Genomic DNA, 13,277 nt, shown 5'->3' on the forward strand with positions numbered 1-13,277 from the left:
GTAGCGCTAAATATTTATTAAACGAACCAGAGTGGTGCTGACAGGTTATCAGAAGTGAGCCCTTGGGTAACATGTCTAACAGCGGGGGCAGGACAATGAACTTCTCCAGCTTTCATCAGCGGTAAACCTCTGGAGCAGGAAAGAACAGCCTAGAAATCCTCACATAAATCTACCTCCCAGTGGTCAGCTGAAAGTTGCTCTTTGTATTCTCCCATTATGCGGCTGCCCAGGAGACCTTCAATACATTAATATCTTTTCAATGTTAATATTAACACTGCCTCCTCCTATTTAAAAAGTACTTTAAACCGGTAGTTTCTCCCTACTCCCAAGAGTACTCCTCACAAAGCAAAACTGTGTGGACTAGCATTCTTCTCCCTCATATTGGGAAAAACAGAAGTAAAGTGTGCTTGATGTACTTGCTCAGTTATTCCGATCTTGTGTGTGCTCTTACTTTCTGTAAATAAGAACAGAAATCAAAGACCACAGGCAACATGACTAAGCATTTTTTTTTTTTTTTTTTTTTTTTTTTTGCTGTTTAAGGTTATTTTATGGAGGAGTGTGAGGCAGGGAGAGGTGAGGAGCATTTGCAGCATCCCCAGGCCCCACCAGGGGGAACAGACCCCTCCCATCTTCTAAGTGGCTCCTCCTGTACTATGGGGAAGGGGGGCTGTAGGGGCAGAGAAGGTGTTGACTTGGTCTGGTCGCCGCCCTGAACCCTGTGGGGTAACAGTGGCAACTCCACAGTGTGAAAATCTTCATCCAGGCCTTCCGTCTGGTCCAGGTGTTTGGCCTGGATCTGCGTCAAACCTCACACACCTGGCAGGGCTTTTCAGGGTCAGGGAAGACAGGCTGGTTGATGATGATGTTGTGGGGGTCAGTCTTGCACTTGGCCAGCTCCTGGGTCAGCCGCTCCGTCTCAGGCAAGGACAAGAATTCAGCGATGCATGCACAGATGAAGGCCTTCGGTTCAGGGCCCTTGAACTGTCCGCTAAGGGACCAGATGTCAGGACACGCCTCTTCTAGCTTGGAAGCCAGCTGGTCTGTGTTCATGCCCCCCGGGCCCAGCACGTTCCACATCTGGGAGATGAAGGCACTGATGCGGTTCTTGATCTGATCCGAATGAGGCGGCCCAGGCCCTGCTGCACGATGGTGGGGAAGCTCAGGAGCCTCAGTGTGTATGGCCAGAGGCTGCTGTGTTAAATACAACCTTTGACAAGTTACGCCTTTCACCAGTCTTTTTATTTTATTTTATTAATTACACTTTATTCACTTTGTATCCCCCCAAAAGTCCCTCCCTCCTCCCCTCCTGATCCCACCCTCCTCTCCCCCTTCTTCATGCATGCCCCTCCCAAGTCCACTGATAAGGGAGGTCCTCTTCTCCTTCCTTCTGATCTTAGTCTATCAGATCTCTTCAGGAGTGGCTGCATTGTCATCTTCTGTGGCCTGGTAAGGCTGCTCCCCCCTTAGGGGGAGGTGATCAAAGAGCAGGCCAATCAGATTATATCAGAGGCAGTCCCTCTTCCCATTACTATGTAACCCACTAGGCATATATCCAAAGTACACAATAAGGACATCTGTGCAACCATGTTTGCAGCAGCTTTTACTTGTAATAGCCAGAAGCTAGAAACAGCCCAGATGCTCCTCAACTGAAGAATGGATGCAGAAATTGTGGTACATCTACACAATGGAGTATTACTCTGCAGTGAAAAATAAGGAAATCATGAAATTTGCAGGTAAATAGTGGGACCTGGAAAGGATCATACTGAGTGAGCTGTCCCAGAAGCAGAAAGACACACACAGTATATACTCATTCATATAGACATATGACATAGGATAAACCTACTAAAATCTGTATATCTAAAGAAAGTAATCAAGAAAGAGGACCCTGACTAAAAGTTTATTGGCCTTTCACCAGTCTTACAACCTCAGCCCAGCTCATACTCATGGATATGCTGAATACACTCAGCATGTTGTCTTCCTGGGGATCTCCTCAGGGAGCTCTGCCACGCCCAGGCTCAGATCTCTCCATAGCAAAGAGGTTGTCACAGCCTTTGATCTTGGTAGACACCTTGTAGAACTTCTGATCAGAGATGTTGTGAGTTGAGTCTGTAGAAATGATCAGAACACTCTCACATCCCTTAGACAACTGGGCCACCAGGCTGCAGCTGCAGGCGCCACCCTCGCCCTGACAAAGATCCGTTAAAGGCTGATATTGCTGAGCATGGGTTCGAACCAGCGGCTACACATCGGGTGCATCCTCGAACATCTCTGCTTCAACCCCCACCTGGCCACCCCAGCCTCCACCTTGGATCCCAATGGAGCATTCTTTCTTTCTTTCTTTCTTTCTTTCTTTCTTTCTTTCTTCCTTTCTTTCTTTTTTTTTTTTTTTTGGTTTTATGGAATTTATGTTTAATGTACAAAGTTTTGTAGGTATCTTTGGGCCTTCACAAAACAGAATAGGGATTGTTATATCTAAAAGGGTTTGTAAGTAAGAGCATTCTTCCTTTACACAGCATTTTATAGAGGTTGTATTTATGTTTTTCAGTGTTCTTAACCAAAGGATTTATGAAGTTTCGATGCAAAATTGGTTGTGTCTTTTGTAGACATAGAACCAGGGAAAGGTTCATCTCTCTTTTTTAAATTGTATTCATTTATCAGCTAATGATAATTTATACCCTATGCACTCCTCAGAATCTTTGAAGCCCAAAACCTGAAACCTACATTCAAAGCTCAAACTTAGTACTGTTCAGTTAGTAGTAATAAACAGTCCTTAGCTCATACCCTAAGAATGGAGGTTCTGGTTGTGGCTCAGTTGGTAGGATACCAGCCACACAAGCATAAGAACAGCCAACAGAATAGGAGAGTATGTTTACAGTTTCTGAAGACACCAAAGAGTCATAGAAGCACACAGTACTCTCACAAATATCAACCAAAATGTACCGGAACTTATCCAACTCAAGATAGGAAAAATGACCCTAAGGGGAAAAGAGGCCAGGAATATGAATAACCAATTTAAAGAAAGATAAGTAATTGTTAAACACATCTAATGCGTTCATTGGTCACCAAAAAATAAAACAAGTTAAAACAAAATGTCACTATAGTTAACAAACTGGTCAACATTTGGAAGCTAAATACTGCCCAGGGCACAGAGGGATAGGATGCCACAGAAATGCAGCTTCTATAGAATGTCAGAGAAGCTTGCCAGACCTTTTCTTGAATACCCACGTGTACATGTAGGAAGTATACAACCATTTGTTGTGTTTGTCAAATCATCAGAGCCCATCAGAGGTCTGCCTTCTCTTCAGATCATGATGTGGAGGAAAGCAGGAGCCTTTAACTCTTTTGAGTCTGGGAAAGGAGCAAGGTGGGTACCAGATAGGCATGCTTGAAGACCTGCCTTCAGGGTGTGTTCAGTGCCAGAGAAGGGTGAGGAGTTACATGGCCTGAGAACCCTACAGAATCACAGTACGTCTTACACTTCTACAGAATGTGGCATCTTCTACTCGGCGCTTCAACCAAATTTTCCATTTCTATTATAAGACCTTTAAGTATTATAAAAGCTAATGTGAGTTGTTGTCTCAGTGTCCTTACTTTAGCAAAACACCTGAAAGGAGATAACTTAGAAGGAGCTGAAGTTTACTAAGCTCATGGTTCTCTGGGAGACTCATATTTACATCTTTTCACTTTGAGAGAGGATCATCTTCCCACACCATAACATGGTGAAGAGTATCATCCTCTAAGACAAAGCAAACATACTAACTTCCATGCTCTGGTTTCTTAGGGTGGAAATGAATTTTTACTCTGATGAGGACTTTCTAATTTAAATAACAGTGAATGAGGTATAAGGAAACTGCCTATGGCCAGAGATGTACATGATCTCTACAATATATAACAAAAAAGGCATTTCCATTTTATATTCTTGGAATAAGGGTTATTATCCCAAGAATATTCCAAGAATGTCAAGTCTCTTTCCATTCACTCCAATACTTTTGGATTGATTATTTCACACACACATGAAAATAGAAAAGTTGCTTATTAAAAGAAAACTCTCATAGCCAGAAAAAGAGAGGGAAAGCAAAAATTAAGAACTTAATACGAAACATTCTTTAAGTTGCAGTTGACTAACTGACTCATTTACTTTTATTTTAAATTCCTCTATCATACAGTACATCCAATCCAACTAAAGTTTCCCCTCCCTCCACTCTTCCCAGTCCCCCCCCATCCACTCCATTTACCTTAAAACGGAGGGGAGTAGAGGGGTATGCCTCTGGATATCCACCAAACACAGCAAAACAATAAACTAGACACAAACCACAAACAGTCACATCAAGGCTGGGAGAGAAAACTCAGCAGGTGGAAAGGGTTTGACTGATTTTCATATCTTCACATCTTCACAGCAATACAAACACAGTCACTTGCAGAATTGGTTCAGATTGCTTTAAAAGCCCGGATCCATTCAGTTCTCTCTAGGAGTGTTTGAAAGTTACTTATGTTAATATGAAATGAAGCTGATACTTTTCCACAACAGCAAATGCACACTAACACCACCACCACCACCACCACCCCCAAGGAAAAAAGAAGTACGGGATGGATTTTACCAAACCTTTGGTGAAAAGACAAAAAACAACTGACTTCACACACATGAATGGGTTTCCTTAACAATCCAAGTACAGCTGAGCAGGGTGACTACAGCTGGGACTGAGACAGAAGAATTGAAAGTTCCAGCCCCTCTTGGGATACATAGCTAAACCTTCCGTTAAAAATGTCAATATGCATATTGGTACCAGGTGTAGTGGTGCACTGTAATCCCAGCACTCAAGAAGCAGGGGCAGGCAGAGCTTTATGAATCTGAGGCCAGCCTGGTCTACATAGTGAATTATAAGCCAGCCGGAGCTACACAGTAAGAACCTATTTCAAGAACATAAAAAGAAGTAAAAATAAAACAAGTAAACAAAAGGAATGGAGGAAGGAACGAAGGAATGAAAAAGGAATGGTGTGGAAGGATGCTCCCTCCATTTTTGAGGTGGAACACCCTCCTCTCTGGATGAGATGTATTGGTGCATTGACCAAAAAATACTCACCCAGAAACCCTAAGACAATGTGCAATTGTATGGATGGATCTGAGCTCTCACTTGACTTCCTCCTTCTAGCCTTAATCAGTTGTAGCTTTTTGTCAAAGGCCTCAGTTTTCTCTGGGTGAAGTGACTGCTCTCCGTAGGCCACACAGAGCAGGTTAGTCTTGGTTGGAGCATGCCATACTCGGGCACTGCCTTCATGTAGGTGGTCGTGTTATATTATTTGGCATGGAGAGCTTCCTGGATCACCTTCCACAGTTGGCAAGAGGACTGAGAAGAGTAGGGGTTAGTCCCAGCCAGGAATCCTTCCTCTGGGTAGCTTTAAGCTCCACTGGGCCAAGTCTCTTCCTTATTTGAAAGGTCCACCAGTCCCAACATGGAGTCAGACCTTACCTAACCCTAAAAGTCAATGACTGAATCTATTGAATCCCAAAGTCTCCAGGTCTATGCATGATCAATACATGAACTTGGGGGATAAGTTATTGATGTATGAAACTTGGGAAATGCCTTAAAGCTGTGGCACAGGTTCAAGTGAAATGAAAAACAGTAACAAATATAAAGATCGGTAATAATTTTTATTTCAGAAAACCATAAAGAAATATATGCTTCTAGAGACAAAATAACTGTTAGCTGACCGCTGAATATTCTTCTGGTCCCTTACAGTCTTAAAAGCAAGACTAGAGAGCTAAGAATCCAATTACTTCAAGCCACATGGCATATAACTAAAATAAATAAATAAATAAATCATTAGTGACGCTTCTGAAAGTGTGATTTAAAAATAATTATGCCTGAAATTTGTTAACTGATTTTTAAATAAAACTTATGAATAAAGCATAATAATTTACACCTAAGGATTTACCCTTCAAACATTGAAGAAAAGTGTGATATTTCCAGCTTTTAATGTAATATTGAATATCTTTCTCCAAAGAAATTAAATGACTTTGATTCCCCCAAATTGGGTCTGTTAGCACTATATTGCCAGAGGGTGGCAAAGCAGTATCTAAAGTGTGGGAAGGACCACCTGTCTCAGAGTCATTTCAGTGTTTAAAATATCTAAAATACTCAATTTTTCAGCCCCTTCCCAAACCAGGGAGAGCAGACTAGCTAGAGATGGGAGCCTGGGGGTCTGCATTCAAAACCAACTAAAATAAAGTAAAATAAAACTCCCCAGGATCCTTAAATCATAACCTGGAGGACTAAAGTACTTAAGCACTCAAATTAAGGTGTGGAAAGCACTGTGATGTAAATACAAAATATAAATAGGATCTTGTCTCTGAATTTATAAATATTGCTCTCTACAGAAAATCAGCTCAGCATAATGAGTAGGGGTCGTGGCCTAAACCTCAACAAACGTCTCGTTTCCTGTGTCACTATTTCCCCTTCAGAATGATATCAACAAATTATTTAAATTTGCTGTGATAAATAGGATATACGTTAATCCCCTGCTCCTCCCTCAGAGGCACAGTGTGAGGTTAATTAAATAACAGCTGCAAAATACTTGGGGCTCTTTAGAAAAAGATATTATATAAAACACAATGCTATATATGCTACTTTTTTTCTCTCAATGATGAAAATAGGCTAATTGTTCTTGAGAAGCAGGCCTGCAGCAGAGAAAACAGCCATGACACAGATTTCACAAGTATTAAATTCACAAGCGCAGCATTTTGTCACATTTGGTAGGGGACCCACAGAATGCTATTTATCCCTCTGTTCTTGCACAAAGACCACTGCCATCTTGTGGAAAATCACCATTGTCCTTGTGAGGCTTCTGTGTGCAACGCTGACAAGTTAATTGGGCTTTCTGCTACAGAAACAAAGATTTGTGGCTTGTGTATTTTTGCTCATTCTGAAGCACGCAATCCTGTGACACAGAAAGGCTAAGCGAGACCACACAAAGACCACATGAGGGTCAGGTAGTTCTAATGGAAGGAAGCCTTCTATAAACAAGACATCTTTTGGGGTTTTCAACTAGACACAGTCTACAAGTGGGACTTGCACCGAAAGAAAAAAAATCAGCTTTCCAGTTTCATTATGTTCTAGTATTAAGGCAAAATAAATAAATAAAAAGAAAAAGAAGAAAAGAAAAATCATCATCACTAGAGATCATTAAATCTACTGTTGATTGCTCTGGGAAAAATATGTCAATCTGTAGACATTATTTGTGTTCATTTGTCAAATGTAGAAGAAGGATTACTTTCAGAAAATACATGAAGAGAGACCATCACACAGTCCTCAAATCTATCAAGTTCTGATAAACAATTGTCATATTTTCAGAAACACACGGTGAATTTTGAAATCCATCCTACAAAAGCGGGCTTTTAGCCAAAGTTGATTCCTTTCTAGCCTTTCTCATATTTGCTAACAGTTATGGCATTTTGGCATTTATAACAAACTACACCTAAAGAAAATATAGGAAAGGTCTTTGATTCACTCCAAAAAGAAAGAATGAAAGAAAAACCCTTGCCATTGCTGGCATCATTTTTATGTGCCTTCAACAGATGAGTTCTTCTTTGACATCTTTGCTTGTTCACTTCTGTTCTTCCAGTATGCCTCACTTCAGGACTCAGCTATGTTGTCCAACTTCTGTGCTCATCCTTTTGTCAGAAAACCAAATTTAGATTGGTTTGTGCCATTATGTTAGAGAGGGAATAAGCCATGTTATCAATGCACTGCTTTGTTTTGTTTCACTATGAGTTATTAGCCAATCACTACTTACATCAAGCAGTAAAATAGAAATTTAAAAAAAATATGCCCCAAGGAATTGGAAAGGGTGGAGTGTTTAAAATAAGAGTTATTTTTTCTGATTCTGGTGACCTAGCCCGAGGCACACTTGAAGAAAAAGCAATCTATTAACACACTCACAAAAAAAGCTGATGGTCAGGCCTTGATCTGTCTTATCCCCAGCTCCTATCTGAATCTTTCTGGGGATAGCGGTTCCTATATTTAGCTAAAACTATGGCTCTCAAGAAAATTTTATTTTGCACTGATTTTTCACTTTGGTTTAACCATAAAACTAATTTCAGACTGATGGTTTCTGGGCTAAAAGGCTGAGTTCATCTTCTGAGCAGTGTTCTTTCAGGGGGCAGGGGGAGGGAGGGCGAGGCAGGCCCTCAGGTAGCCCAGGCTGGGAAGTCAGCACCCTCTTACCAGCCTTCCCACAGCTGGGATCAGGGCCGGCTCCACCACACTGCCCAGCTCTCAACTGCAAGAGGAAAACTCTGCTTTCTCTTTCCTGCACTTGGGGATTGCTGTTTACAGTCTCAGGAGTGTGGACACAGGAATATCAGAGGAAATACCTGTGGGGATATTCCCTCCCCTCCGAGTTTCCAGCCCTCTCCAAATTCTCTCTTTCTATACACACACACACACACACACACACACACACACACACACACACTACAAATTCTTTCTCACACACACAAACTCACATGCATATTCAATCTCACACAGTCACACATACAGTCTCTTAAACACACACACACACATACTTTCTCTCACTCACATCCATACGTCCTTTCTTATACACACACAAATATACTCTCTCACACATACACACACACACATTCTCCTTCTCTCTCACACACAAACTTACTCCCTCTCTCACAAACACATACTATCTTTTTCTCACACACAGGAACTCACACACACATTCTCTCCCACGCATACACATTCTCTCTTACACACAAACATACACATGCATTCTCTCTCTCTCTCTCTCTCTCTCTCTCTCTCTCTCTCTCTCTCTCTGCCTTCTCTAAGCTCTACGGGACCAGGGTGTGTGACCTTGCTTACCTTGCAGAGCAACAGCTGTCTGCAATTTGCTGCTGTGGTCCCAGAAAAGCTGTTTCTAATATTCCCTCTTCTTTAACCCTTTCACCACCCACTCCATGTGGTCACTCTAATTGATAGACAAGACCACAAATACAGCCCTTCCCTTCCAGGTTGCATTCTAACAACCAAAATATAAAATCAAAAGGTCTTAAATGCAGAAATTTATTTTAAATTATTATGGAATGAAGTTATATGTATCTCTAATCAACATGCCGCTTCATTACGCCATACATCTGAAGCCAAACCCTGGCAGTATGGGTCAAAATAAGGATCAAAATAAGTTATTTTCTCTTCTGTTTTAAACAATTTGTTTCAAAAATGGTTTCTTTTATATATGAGTCACTATCTGTAGCTAAGCAAAGATCACCTTCTCTTTCCACCTGAGGGCTGTCATTTCCACATTAATGCAACAGAGCTTTCTTGTGCCTCAGTGTTGAACTAGAACAGCAATAAACACATGCATTTTTAATTCTCTGAGAATTTTGTGCATTGTATTTTGATAAAATTTCCCTTCCTTACTCTCCCATCATTGTATACTCGTGTTTTTTATAACTCACGTCCAACTCTTGGTTGTATGGCTACACACAGGAGTCTAATCAACCTATCAGGCACTATGGTCTTTTTTTGGGGGAGGAGGAGAACATTGAGACAGGGTTTCTTTATGTGGCTCTGGTGGTCCTGGAGCTTTCTCTGTAGACCAGGATTGTCTCAAGCTCAGAGATCCACCTGCCTCTGCCTCCCCCAGCACTGGGATGAAAGGTGCACCATTGCATCCAGCTCAGGCACCATGGTTTTTTTTTAAATAAGTTAACTTTACTTTTTACAATTTATTAACATTACATCCCAATTGTAGCCCCCTCCCTTGTCTTCTCCCAGTCCCACCCTCCCTTTTCCCTGATATTCCCCTCCCCTATTTCTCAGAAAGGGTAACCCTCCTTCCCTACCATCTGACCCCAGCCTATCAAGTCTCATCAGGACTGCCTGCATCCTCTTCCTCTATGGGCTGACAATGCCTCCCCAGGGGGAAGCGGCGATCAAAGAGCAGGCAACAGAATCCATGTCAGAGACAAGCCCCTGCTCCCCTTACTAGGAAACCCACATGAAGACTGAGCTGCCTATAGGCTGGCTACACCTGAGCAGCGGATCTAGGTCCTCTCCATGCATGGTCCTTAGTTGATGTAGCAGTTTCTTCAGGTGCTCCTGGGCCCAGATTTGTTGGCTCTGTTGGTCTCCTCATGGAGCTCCTGTCCCCTCTGGGTCCTTCTATTACCCTGCTCTTTCCTATGACTACCTACACTCTGTCCAAAGTTTGGCTGTTAGAATCTGTTTCGATCCCCTGTTGGGTGGAGCCTTTCAGAAGACATTTAGAGTAGCCTCCCATCCTGTTCCCTCTCTTCAACTGATTCCAGCGTCTATTCTATTTGCCTTTCTTAATGAGAATTAAGTATCCTCTCTAGGGCCCTCCTTGTTGTTTAGTTTCTTTAGCACTATAGATTTTAGTATGCTTACCCTGTATTACATAGCTAAAAGTGAGTATATACTATGTGTGTGTTTCTGGTTCTGGGTTACCTCAGTCAGGACGATCTTTTCTAGTTCCATCCATTTGCCTACAAATTTCATGATTTCCTTGTTTTTAATAGCTGAGTAAAGTATTCTGTTGTGTAAATGGACCACAATTTCTGTATCCATTCCTCAGCTGAGGGACATCTAGGTTGTTTCCAGATTCTGGCTATTATGAATAAAGCTGCTATGAATATGGTTGAGCAAATGTCCTTGTTGTATGGTGGAGCAGCTTTTGGACAATCTGGGGCTTTCTCGGACAACTGGGAATAGTGCTTCCTCAAGACCCAGCTCTACCACTCCTGGACATAGGCACCACGTTCATAAAAATAAGTGACTTCCCCTCTTCCTGGAGATTTCCCTTTCCCATAGCTCCTTAGCTGGGAACTATACTTTCAGCTACCTCCCTTTTCCATGTTGGGACTTTTCTCTGACTCCAGCCGGCACAGATCTTGTGCATACTGTCACAATCACTGTCGTTTACATGTGCAGCTGCCCTGTGCAGAGCGGAAGCACCCACCACCTATGGTTCTTACAGTCTCTGCACCTCTCTTCCACTATTAAATAGATGTCCTGTTTGGGGCTGAGCGCTCTATTGACTCTTGTTTTATGCCTTTCGTGTAAGAAATCTCAGAAAATCATACATATATGCGTCACCTTTTCTCCTTCAGCTAACCTGCCTATTGTAAAATTCCAAGGGCTCGGCTCTCCCACCTCCTTCCACGTGGTAATTTGTCAGGCTGACGGCTTCTCGTTCTACCATGCATTAATCCGGTTCAAATGCTGCCGTTTACCAGCTTTACTGGATATAATCCTCTCCAGTTTCCCCACTGAATTTTAGGTTTCATTCCTGAAAGCGCCTCCAAAAGCCTCGTTTCCGGCAGCCCTGCCAGTTTCCATCAAACTGATAGGCTTCAGTCCAGGAAAATAAGTAGCAGGAAGTGGGTCGTGGCTTGAGAAACTGTTTGCCAAGGCCACTCATTAGAGCACTTGAACACAGACTGTCACTTTGATCACTTCTGATTTTCTTCCTAATGAACCCAAGGTAAATATATGTTGGGCATGAGTGTGATGAAAGGCGTCTTCTCAGAGTGAAAATTAGCAAATTGCATCTGTGTAATAACAGGTCTGTTAGAGTGCTTCCTTACATAAAACACAGAGATATGCTTTCTGTCATAAAAATGTTTAGACAGCTATGGATATAAATATATTTCTTTGCGTTTACTGTGTCTCAAAGCACTGTTTATTTCATAATTAGAAAATTGTCTTTAATCCTAATGAATGAATAGCCCAAATTACAGGTGGTCTGCATTATAAGTCAAAGGGAGTAGCCTTAGCTCAATGCTTAGAAATGCTAAAAGCGTTAAAGGGATGGCGGAGAAAGACTATTTTTAAATTGAAGCAATGGGGCCAAGGGTGTATCTCAGAGCTAGATGGTCTGTTGAGCTTGCAGGATACCTAGGGGTTCAATCCCGAGCAGCAAAAGCAAATAAACAAAAGAAATTGATGATGTAATTTACTTTAATAACCTGGTTTGAGCATACATATTTCAGAGTTCAAATTAAATTATTAAATTTGATTAGTACAGATATGTTCTTATCCTAAAATTAAGCCAAATTCAATTGCAAAGAATAGCAGTGGGGGAGGTGTGTACTTCCTAAAGAGGATTGCCAAGCTGCAGGCTTATTTGCACATATGTGCAAAGGAAGGAGAGACCTGCGCTCTGTGGAGACACCAAACAGGCAGCAGAAGGAGGTGATCCTATTCAGTGGGAAGCTGAAACCAAACAAATGAATAATTGATAGATAGATCAGATGAGGAAAGCAGTGGGTCAGAAAGGCACAAGACCCAAGGTCAGGAAGGCAAGTCCCACATGCTTCAATCTGTCTTGTTCTCTTTGCAGCTTAGTAAATTGTCATTTTTGCTTAGAATTTTTAGAGTGCATTAATTGGTAGGATAAATCAAAGGAGGTTTCCTCATTAATCAGCACCTACCCCCCAGACATGCTGGTATAGCTAAGTTCTTTTCTTATTAGAAATCAAACTTAGTAAAATCACAGGGAAATTTTCTTTTTTTAAATTTCTATTTATTTATTTATTTATTATTACAATTTATTCACTTTTTATCCCAGCTGTAGCCCCTCCCTCATCTCCTTCCAGTCCCACCCTTTCTCCCTCTTCTCCCACTATGCCATTTCCCTAGTCCCCTGATAGGGGAGGTCCTCCTCCCCTACTATCTGACCCTAGCCTATCAGGTCTCATCAGGACTGGCTGCATCATCTTCCTCTGTGGCCTGGCAAGGCTGCTCCCCCAGGAGGAGGTAATCAAAGAGCCAGCTACTGAGTTCATGTCAGAGACAGCCTTTGATCCCCTTATTAGAGAACCACTTGAAAACTGAGCTGCCTATGGGCTACATCTGAGCAGGGGGTCTAGGTCTTCTCCATGCGTGGTCCTTGGTTTGAGTATCAGTCTCAGAAAAGACCCCTGGGCCCAGGTTTTTTGGCTCTGTTGGTCTCCTTGTGGAGCTCCTGTTCCTCCAGGTCTTTCTATATCCCCCTTCAGTGAGATTCCCTGCACTCTGTCCAAAGTTTGGCTGTGAGTCTCAGCATCTGCTTTGATACCCAGGTGGGTAGAGTCTTTCAGAGGTCCTCTGTGGAAGGTTCTTGTCCTGTTTCTTGTCTTCTCCTACTTCCGATGTCTATCTTGTTTGCCCTTCTGAATAAGAATTAAGCATCTCCCCTAGGGTCCTCCTTGTTGTTTAGCTTCTTTAGGACTATAGATTTTAGTATATTTATCCTGGAGAGATGGCTCA

The 13,277-nt window shown here is 42.1% G+C and overlaps 1 pseudogene; it reads right to left on the reverse strand.

Annotated features, from left to right (window-relative positions):
• Positions 1 to 541: 541 nt before the first annotated feature.
• LOC110541436 (ATPase GET3-like) lies at positions 542 to 11,229 on the reverse strand (annotated as a pseudogene).
• Positions 11,230 to 13,277: the final 2,048 nt, after the last annotated feature.

Source organism: Meriones unguiculatus, chromosome 8, assembly GCF_030254825.1.
Source record: "Meriones unguiculatus strain TT.TT164.6M chromosome 8, Bangor_MerUng_6.1, whole genome shotgun sequence".
NCBI lineage: Eukaryota > Metazoa > Chordata > Mammalia > Rodentia > Muridae > Meriones > Meriones unguiculatus.